Source organism: Erigeron canadensis, chromosome 4 (assembly GCF_010389155.1).
Source record: "Erigeron canadensis isolate Cc75 chromosome 4, C_canadensis_v1, whole genome shotgun sequence".
In the NCBI taxonomy this organism is placed as follows: domain Eukaryota; kingdom Viridiplantae; phylum Streptophyta; class Magnoliopsida; order Asterales; family Asteraceae; genus Erigeron; species Erigeron canadensis.
This window is the reverse complement of record NC_057764.1, coordinates 6,403,197-6,414,556: the sequence shown is the minus strand read 5'-3', so window position 1 is coordinate 6,414,556 and position 11,360 is coordinate 6,403,197.

Sequence of the window (11,360 nt, the reverse complement as noted above, 5' to 3'; positions counted from 1 at the left end):
CAACAATCATGATGTATTAAAAAATTAGAAGTTAGAAATAGTTATTTGGTGCAAATTTTTTGTTATTTATTATAAATAAATTATTTATTAGAAAAATATTAACTACAATGCTAAGGAGGGGAGGGAATGGTCACCCATCCTCCCCGAACACTAGCAAATCAAATTCTTACACCTCAATTTTCCTCAATCTTCTCTCATCTTTCTCAAACTACTGGCGTCACTTTCCCTTATCTTCCCCCATCTCCACCTCATCATTTATTTTTCATTTATTTTTAATACTATATATTTTTAAAAACTATATATACTAAAACATATAAATAAATACAATTAATAATATAAAAAATGATAAATGTGAACTGTATATAGTCCAGGGACTAAATTGTAATAAATAGATAGATAGTTCAGGGACTGAATTGCAATTACTAATAATTAAAATATTTTTTAAAAAAATCCAGATCGGATCGTCTTCTTCATTTACTCTCATATGTAGGCTTAATAATCCTTATAATAACTCACTTCTAACACTATTCATCAATTACAGACACGCCAAGACACACCCCTCCTTATAACCCCCACCTCTAACCCACTTCTAACACTATTCATCCATTATTATATTATTTCATTTTTATTTTTCACAAATTTAAACAAACACATTTTATTATAATTAAAACACATTTTATTATTAAAAAAAACATTACAACACTTAAAAATAAAACATAAAACACATTAAAAATTCTTTAAAAAAACATTAAACACTTAAACCTACAAATTAAACCTAATAATTAAAACACATTAAACTAAAAATACAAACTAAACCTAGATATCCTTAAAATACGGCCCGTACTTATCAATTAGGTTTTTATGCGTAGCCCTTATCTGCTCCAACTCGTCTTCATCTATGTCGGTAGGGATTGGCTGTTGCAGAAGTGCAAAAGCCGCCCTGACCTGCTTGCGGAAGCAAACATCCGCTCCCAGCTTCCGCTCCTCTTCTATTTTCTTCATATCCTCATCAATTTTCCTCATCTGATCTTCTTGCAAGAAGAGCATTTGATCAAGCGTGTTCAAGGCCTGTTCTGACCCACTCGAACCACCACGGCTAGAAGTAGCATCCGAACCAATTGACATTTTCCAGCTAACATTACGACCCATAGGTCTACGAATTGGGTCGTCTCCAAACAACCGGCCTGTCGCCACATCCGGATCCACACTCGATTATCCCAAATCAACATAATCACCCACGTCTCGTCTGGGAATACTATGTTCTTGCCAAAAGGCGGGACAGTCTTTCAGCACCTCGTAACACGCCTCAAACTGATACTTGGGCGGTCCATGAACCTCCAAGTACTGGACGTGAGCTTCATTGTACACTTGTCTTTCATCTACACCGCTCTGTCGTCCATGTGCTTGCAACTTCTTCAAAATTGCTCCAAACTTCTTAGTAGTACTCTTGATCTTGTTCCATTTTTCTTGTAACTGACTTTTGTTCCGTTTTTTGGCGGAGGGGTTTTGGTTGTACTATTCGATCACTTTACGCCAAAAACATTGTCTCATCTTGGCTAATACCAACATATGAGTATTGTGAAGCATGTGTCCACGCCCTGGACAACAAAACACATTCCTCTATGGACCACTTCGCCTTCTCAGCTGCAGCCACTCCTTTTTTTGTCACTCGCCTGGGCGGTGTAGGAGCTTCTTGAACTTCTCCTTCCTTTGCAGATGCGACACTAGTTCGTGTCGGTTGTGAAGAAGTCTCATCTACATGCTTCTGGTAGGACCCACTCGCAGCCTGAAGTTGGTTAAAATGTTGCAGCAACAGGAACTGCTGAAACTGTTCGTTAATCGTTGGCGTACCTAACAAGCTCGTAAACGATTGGTTCATCACAACAAAGCTACTAGAGGTCCTCGCCATATTAGACGACGGCATGGAGGGGGGAGATTCCACTGGTGGAAGGGGTCCCAAACCTAGAAGCGACTCAAAATCACCCATGACATTTTGGTATTGGGCAGAGTTTTGGTATTGGTTTGTGTTTTGGTCTTGGTTATGGTTTTGGTTTGCAAGATTTTTGTTTCTCCTAGGCATTTTGATTGGTGAAATGTTGAGAGAAAGATGTGTTTTTGAATAAGAAATTGGAAATACGGGGGGGGGGGGGGGATGAAGAGGAGCGGGCATCAACTAGCCATTGCTAGTTCTTTTTTGAAGACAAAAATCATTTTTTTTATATTTAAACTAGTTTAAACAAAATCGGGCCCCACATGTATACAAAGAAATACGTTCGAAACCAGACGCGCCTGGTGCTTATAGGGTCGAGATCGTCGGCCGCGTCGGACGCACGAAAGAAGTGTTATAAGCACCGGTCGTATACATACATATTTTACATATATATGAGGTTCATATTTAATAAAAAAAAAACAATTTCCTCAACTATCCAATCGCCACTCTTTCTCTATTACCCCCTTTCTCTCTCTTCTCTTCCCCCTTCGGGGTTCTTCACCGCGAATTTTCTTCTTTCTCCTACGGGTAACCGCTGGCAGCGGTGTGCCCGACTGCCTGCACGGCTCCGCGTGCCCGTTACCCCTTCCCCGCTACCACTCCCTCTCCCCTTGAATAGTAGTCAATTACGTCACATAAAGGAAATGTATTTTTGATATTAAAAATCCGGCTCTAAGTTTTATATAATGATTTATGCATATTAATGAGAACCATAAAATTAATAAAACACATTATTTTTAATGCTAACAAAATGATTTTTTTGCACGAAAATTAAAAGTTGGTGTTATATGATCAACCAAGCATAAAAACTCCATCCATTTGATAATTTTTTTTGATCACCACTATCAAAACAAAAGCGATCTAAACTTTAGTTTACTTTATCCTATTCAATTCATTTATTACTCCATTCATATGCTAATCTTGTTTTGAAACACGTGATAACAAATCTAGCCGCCTCTTTAAACCAATGGTAAACGACCTAATCACGAATGAGTTTCTTGTTTTGTGAAAAAATATTTTATTATTATACCTACTTTTAACATCAATTTTGAGATCACGGCTTTGGCTCTATTATATATAGTTAACTCTAATTAAAAGAAACGAGCATCGTACCCGACTATCCGCGCAATGCGGCGGTAGTAGTGGGAAATACGGTCTGCTTTATTAGGGATTTTGGGTAGTTACGTAAAGAAAAAAAAAGGTATTTCAAAGACAGAAATATTTAATAAGAGGGAGGTGGGATTTGCTTTATTTGGGAGTAGAGATGAGACGGGTAGGTTGCAAGAGATGTAGAATATCCAAGGGCAATTTGGGGTTTTTAAAGGTAGAATTTCCTAAATTATAAAAGACCCTTTTGTGTTATTAGATAATATAGAAAAGAAAAAGGATATTAAGTTTTCACAGATATATAACTTCCTAATTCAATTATCAATTATTACTGGGAGGAAGCCTTCCGCTCTATACTGTTAAATATGGATTCATTTTGTAGCGGAAATAGAGCTCTTTGAAATTGAAAGCGGTAAATTCAGTCCTTGAACATTAGATCAGTGGTTGAAAAGACATCTCTCATTTAACAGATCTTGTGTTCAAGCCTTGGGATGGACATAAGAAGTCCCTCTATTAGAACTTGGCGTGGGTTACTCCTATTAATCGTCGTGCCTTTGGGCGGATTATAGGAGGTTTTCCCCCAACGAACATTTGAAATAATCATTTTTACTTCGATGGAGCTCTCTGGCGCGGTCCCGGTTAAGACAATGTATGCTAGACCTCACGTTGTCGAATCACTACACGAAGTTTCAAGCAAAATTCACCTTTCAAACAAAAAAATTCGGAGAAAATTCACACTTTCTTTTTCGTGAGTTATGTTGTTCATATCAAAATTTAAACCGAATAACTCTAAATCTCAATATTTATAAATTATCAATCCGTCTACGTCGGTTATTTAAGTCTAAACTTTAAAAAAAAAAAAGTTGGTTAGTATCTAACACATATATTTAATATGTATGATAAACCAAAAAGATGAAAGGAAAATTAATCGAGTAAAAGTAGTTAATATATTAATGAGTTAATTACATTTTTGGTCCATGTGGTCCGTACCCACTTTCACATACCATCCCTGAGTACATGAAAATACGTGTTTCATCCCTGAGTATGGAATTCCGTCAACAAGTTTGGTCCATGACCCAAACGGACGTTAAGTTGAAGGTCACGTGAGATGCACACCACGTGAGACGAAAATGAGAAAATATGCACAAATCAAATAAAGGTATATAATGGTACGGGGTATTGCCATATAAAAGTTACAATATACTGTTTAGAAAGTCAAACGAAAAAAAGTGTACAAAAAACCAATAAGTTAGCCATAATAAAATCCGAACGGGATGCGCTGCAGCAAATTTCGAATAATGGCAATGATACAAGATATAGCCATAAAAAGTTTCAATATATTCTTTGAAAAGCCAAAAGGGAAAAAATGTGCAAAAAACAAATAAGTAACCTACTATAGAAAACTCGAATAAGATACGATATGACAAAATTCATCTAATATTACAGGATATTATGTGGACGAATATAAACTCTCCATAAGTCCGTTCCTTTTAATATTATGTATAATGGGTCATTTTAGTTCCTTTTCCATTTTCTCTTTACAGTAATAATAGCTTTTATGTACATAATATAAATATTACCTTTAATCCTTAATATATATTAAAAATTTGATAACCATTGATTTAACTTTACTTCTTATTTTCAACCATTAAGTTATTTTGATAACATAATCATTGACCAAAAATTTGATAAGTATCACTTTTAGTCCTTATACTTTTATATAAATAAATCATTTTATATACTTTATTTTAGTTTAACAAATGGCCTATTTGATGCTACTCAATAACTTTGTTAACCACACCTTTATAATAATGATACTCCTTATTATTTAATGTTATAACTTATATATAAGTGAAATTAAATCATTTACATATTAACTTATATTTTCGTGAATATAAGGTATATATATATTTGTATTTTTAATATCGTCCAAGTATTTGACAACATTTCAATTTAAAATGGGTGGATAATTTGAATATAAATTTTGAATTTTGATAATTTATTTTTGAGAAATTGACTATACGCTCATTTATTTGTCAATAATCTTTATCATCTACTTCAGTAACTTCTTTTTTGGTAAATTTTTTTTTTTTACATTTTAGGTGTATTTATAATAAAACATTAAAAATATAATATTATTACGGGAAATTTTCATTACATTTTCCTACCATTAATAACATTAATTCGACTACATTACATTAAAAATATTTATATCACATGGTTTTTGATGTGATTGCTTAGATATATGGATTAAAATAACATCGTTGGTATTTCTGATAGGAGTAAAAGTTACTTAGTTATAACTTAGTGTTTATAAAGATATTTTTTCATATTTCATAACTAACTTAATGGTGAATAACACTTACTGAAATATATGTCTTTTTTGTATATTGTTTAGCTTTATGGCTTAAAACATTATTTGTTAACGTTTTTCTTGATAATTAATATGGTATTATAATTGTCATCCAAAACTTTGTAAATATTTAGTTTTCATACATTAAAAGTTTACTAATGTGAAAAAAGTACAAATCTCACGTGTTATGCCGTTAATAAGCTAGTATATATATATATATATATATATATAAATGATATCCTAGACTAGTGTGTGCGTAATGTGACGGCAATGGTGATAATGTCAGCGGGTGGTGGGGTGGTGATTAACGGTGCAACAACGAGTAATGTAATATATTTACTAACATGTAAGTGATGTGTAAAAGATGGGAATTTAGTTATTTTAATTAGAAGTTAAAGTCGTAAATGATTTCACTAATAGTATATTTGGTATAGGATTGTATGTTAAATGGTAGATGTATTGAATAATGAAATTGAGATCCTTTAAAGTTTTAAACAACGTTACTAGTAAAGTTGATAATCTAGTTTGGCTTGAAGCGGACATGGTTATGAACAATGTCGTAAAATGCCCATACTTAAAATTTGAGGAGATAATTGTTAATTTTATACTGAATCTCTGTACACTAAAATATTTGTTTACATAAAAAAAAAAGTTAATGTTTTATATAGCAATATAAATATAAATATAAATGATAAACATTTGAGCAATTATTATATATCTAAAAAAATGAAATGGTTATGACTTGTGAGATTCTGCTTAAATAAAAAGAAAATACTTGTCACAACACATAGGTTATAATATATTGTGATAATAATATATTGTGATAATATGAACAGGCGTGATGCGGAGGGCCGTTGTATGTGGCGAAAAACATTATCATGTCAAACCTATACTGTTAGTTAATTAAGAGTTATTCGAAGCATCATGGAATAAACTCTTTGTATCGCTCACATCTCTTAACATAAGTGGGTTAATATAATATCACTATTATTTTACACATTTGCTACATTATATTATATTTAAATTATATTATTTAAAAGAAAAACATTCAACAAGTAGTTCTCAACCTATGTATCGTGAGATACGGCATACGCAATACCACGTAACCACATCAATTTATACGTAATAGTTGATATCTTTAAATATTATTTATTATTTACTAAAGTACAGTTACTCTAATAACTTATCGACCAATCATAGCTCTCGATTTCTTAATATTGACTTTTGTTTTTAATTTTAACTTTAATTTACACTTTTTTGTTTTTTCCATAACAAATTTACACTTTTTATCCAATAATTTAAATATAATAAATAAATAATAATATCTAATATATATTCGATAGAATAATAACTAATACTTATCCAATAAAATAATAACTAATATATATCCAATAATACGTTATATCATATATATATATATATAATTAATTAATTAATTAATTAACAATAAATTAAATTTAATGTAAATATATCAAAATTTTAATAGTAATTGTACTATTAAAATATTAATAGAGATAGTTGAACTTATGACTTATTAACTAATTATATCGATCGATTTCATCAAATTGATTCTCGATGATATCACCATTTAGTTTTTTACATAATTTTATTTAATTAATAAAAAGCAAATAACTAAAATAATTATTTTTACAATGTTATTAAAATTGGTTTCTATCTACAACGTCCGACTTTCACACAAGAACAATTGTACATCGCACTATCTCGAGTTAAGTCGAGAAGGGCTTTAAGGTGTTAATATGTGACAAAGATGGGAAGACAAAAGATATTACAACAAATTTCATCTGTAAAAAAGTCTTTCAACTGATGAAGCAGGGTATATGCTTCCAATATTTTTTTATTACATTAGTTTCTTTCTATTAACTTAACATTCTTGGCATTTGAATTAAACACATAATATTTACATATATCTTCAACTTTGAACTTATAAGCTTTTATGAGTTATATCTATTAATATCTAATATTAATAATGTCGTAAGTTTCGTGTCCAGTGTTGGACACGGGTCTAAAATCTAGTATATATTATAAGATAATTGAATTAATGACTTATTAACCAATCAAATCTTTCAATTTTATCATACTAAATCTCCTTTATTTCATCATTTAATTTAGTTATAAATTAAAAATCCTAATAATCATTATCAAGATATATTATTATTTTAATATTTATATTAATCTGTAAAAAGTATAACATTTGGAACGACATATATTTAAAATTATAAGGTTTTATGGAGATTTAATATTGATAATATCGTAAATTTTGTGTCTAATGTTGAATACGGATCTAAAATCTAATGTATATAGATAACATAGATGGAGACATGGAGTAAATTTGATCAAGGTGGTTGTATCAAAGTAAAATTTTGGGTCGGGTAGTGGGTTTTTCCAAAACTTAATTGTGATGTTGTGTCGTTGTTATTCGCAAAAGTATAAAATATTTTGTTTTATTAATATAACATATAATACTTTTAATGAAATAGTTAATAATATATATTTTCACCTTTTATGATAAAAGCATTACCACTTTTAACATCAATTACTTTTATAAAAAACCCACTATGTGGGTCCGGGAAGTGAGTTTTCTCTAAGGTCTCGGGTTCCAGTCTTGGGTTTCTCATCTCAAGGTATTTTCCATGAGGGGGTTGGAGGTCCAGCGATTTATTATTTAAAAGTGCCTCCAGCACGTCTAAATCGAAACTAATTTTATTAAAAAAAAATTATTTTTACAAAAACAAACAAATATCAACAACATAATAGTACCAAGCAAACAAAAGCATAGATGTTTATGTACATGATAATTACTTAGACAATACATAATGGTTACATAAGTCTACATAATGCAGATCCTTTAGTAAACCACACTAAGGGCTCATTTATTCTTTAGTATTTTAATGTTGTGTAGACTAAGTGACGATATGAATAAATAATGTTTATATTAATAATTAACAATTAAGTTATAAATCATTAAATGGACCCTAAATTGCCACAAGTCTTTATTTTTTTTTAAGGAAAAGTGATGCCTATTAAGGAGTGATTGACATATGCCTTCAATAATAAAGGGGGAGGGAGTCGAAGGGGAGGGCTGAGCGAGATGGGTGCGGGCTGGAGAGGGTTGAGCGAGTTACGACCGCTACTCACGCGAACTTGACGGCGAGATGGGGGAGTGTAACATCCGTGACTTTTGACCTCTTGACATTACGCCCAATTTAGCTAACGAATTTAAGTAACGACACAATTGAGTTCATTTTGAGGCATAATGACGTATGATACGCTTAACGGGTCGATTGACCACTTATTTGGCGATACAATACTAGACTGTTCGAGGAGACGTTTGATTTAACTAGAGTTATGTGGTCGGGTCAACCCATGGGTTAAACCCATACCCATGACCCAACCTTATCCTAACCTCCTACACAATTCTTCCACCCTCCCTTATCCTTTTCCTTCATCCATTCATTTCCCTCTTTCACTCTTCTTCTCTAAACACACCCAAGAACACACACACATACTCATCTCTCTCAATCTCTAAATTTCTTCTTCAATTAGTGTTGTTTGAACAAGATTTATACAAGAATCATAGTTCAAAAATGGGTTTGACCTTGGAAGTAACTTTTGGTAAGTAAATTTCATCCCTTGAGCACCATTTTATGTATACAAACATGTCTCTAGGCTAATATAAACGTTTTCGGGTCACAAATCGAGTCAAAATGCAATTAGGTCAAAATTAGGGTTCTTGAGTTTTATGTGTCATTCTTGACCGAATTCATACTTGAATAAGTGTTATGGATGAAATTATGAGGTGGGTTATGTCCATTTATGCTTAAGTTCGAGTCTTGAAGCTTCCCCTAGTCGATTTTGAGGTCAAATTGAAGTTTTGGATTGAAAAATAGGGTTTATGCCCGTCAGTGAGAGCACGTCCTTTGAGAGGCTGAGCACGGCCTCTGAGAGGCTTGGCACAGCCTTTGCTCTGCACAAGAGCCGTGCTTTACTGCACTAATCGGCTACTTTTTCACTTCCCGTTTCGTCTTACATTCAATCAACTTGTAACTTTTAGGGAAGTCTTATATCGTCAAATAAAGGTCATATAACTTGTTAAAACACGAATTTAAACATCTTGAGTCTTATGTCCAATTATGATGTTAAGTCATTAGACCATATTTAACCGAAACTATTCAATTATAGTTAAACGTCCCTAAACCACTTCTAAAATACCTTTGCGGATTGTGACATAGTATAGAAAGTTAGACCTCATTGTTGGAATGCATTTGTGATGATGTGATGTTGTAAAGTAGGTTGTGATTGTTGTTGAAGTTTCAGTTGTGGACAATTGACGATCGTTGGACATTCATAGCTTGAATCTTAACTTGTTATTGCTCGTCACAGGTGAGTTCCGTAGCTCCATACTCAATTGAGATTCAGGCTGAAAAGTGTACACTTACATGCTTGATTGTTTGATTGATTGCTTGATTGACTTGAGTTACGATTGTCTTACTACTTGTTTGATTGCTTGAGTTGTGTGTTTATTGGTTTGATGGATTTGTTGAATGTTTAGATTGGTTTGGCTTAATCGTGATGTTATGAACATATACGCATTGTTATACATGATTGGAGCAGTTTACAAGCAAGCACATTGATGTGCTAAATCGAGTTCAAAAATTGTAAATTAGAATCACCTAAAAACTCACTACTACATACTATCGGGCAGTAGACCCGACCGTTTGTAATATAGTTAAGAGGTAAGACTGTGTTCGTTCTTGGGGATTGGTTTTAACTAGTTGTTTGTAAAATGGTTTGGAAAAAGGGGTGTTGCTTCAATTCTCACTTGACAAATAAATTAATAGAAATTTAAAAGACAATTTGCATAAAAGTAATGAAAAACTTCAGACAATATAAATAAAGATCATCCACCTTGAATTCACTAGACTTCAAACATGATTGCATTCAATTAAGACCAAATTCATTTGAGTTGAAAAGATAATCGTAAAAGGATTAAGGTGCTCACGTGGTACCACCAACCGTGAACAAATGACCCGATCACCTAAATTGCTAGTTAAATTACCCAAACAGGTACCACCAATGCCTAGACAATCTTACCAACATTTAGTTTGTTTGACTATCGAATTAACAATTGTATTTATGTGAGGATAATGTAGTCCTACCAACGGTTATAAAACACGTTGACAACATATTCCTTTCATTAAAATGATATTCACTATCATACCATGAACTAGTGCTAATTGCTTATAGACAAACAACCATTTGAAAATTACATATGCATTCAACTAGTACCACTAACGGAGAACACACATGCCACCAATATCAAAACAATATACATCATCAAGATCTCGACACAATGATAATTGAAATCAACTCTTTGAATTAAAAATATAGCAATCACATCATTCGTCTAGTTTCATCAAAGTGGATGATTAAACGTTTAGCCACTCACGATCATTTCGAAATAATAATTAAAATAAAAGAAAAACATGATGTACCAATCGTTTGAGAAATTGAAATTGCAAGACAATAAAAGTAGATACGATCTAGATGGGTGCTCGTGAATCTTCAATGAATCGGAGGAAGAAATCCTTGCTTTGATCCTTGAAATAACCCCGTGTAAAGCAGCTCCTAGAAAAATTTTTGATAAGTTGGGAATTAGGGCTTTGTTTTCTATTTATACCTCTTCAAAAATCTGATGCAAAAATCGTCCAAAGGCTTCAGACCCCGTGCACTCACTGTGGCGCAGTGAGGATCCACGTCTCAATTTGTCCTTCAGGTGACTGCAGTGCAGTGGGCTTGATCACCCCTCACTGCAGCACAGTCTAATTCCACGGATCTGTTTCTCGTTTGTCCGTCATGTGACTGCGGCGCAGTGGGTTCATGCTTCCCCCA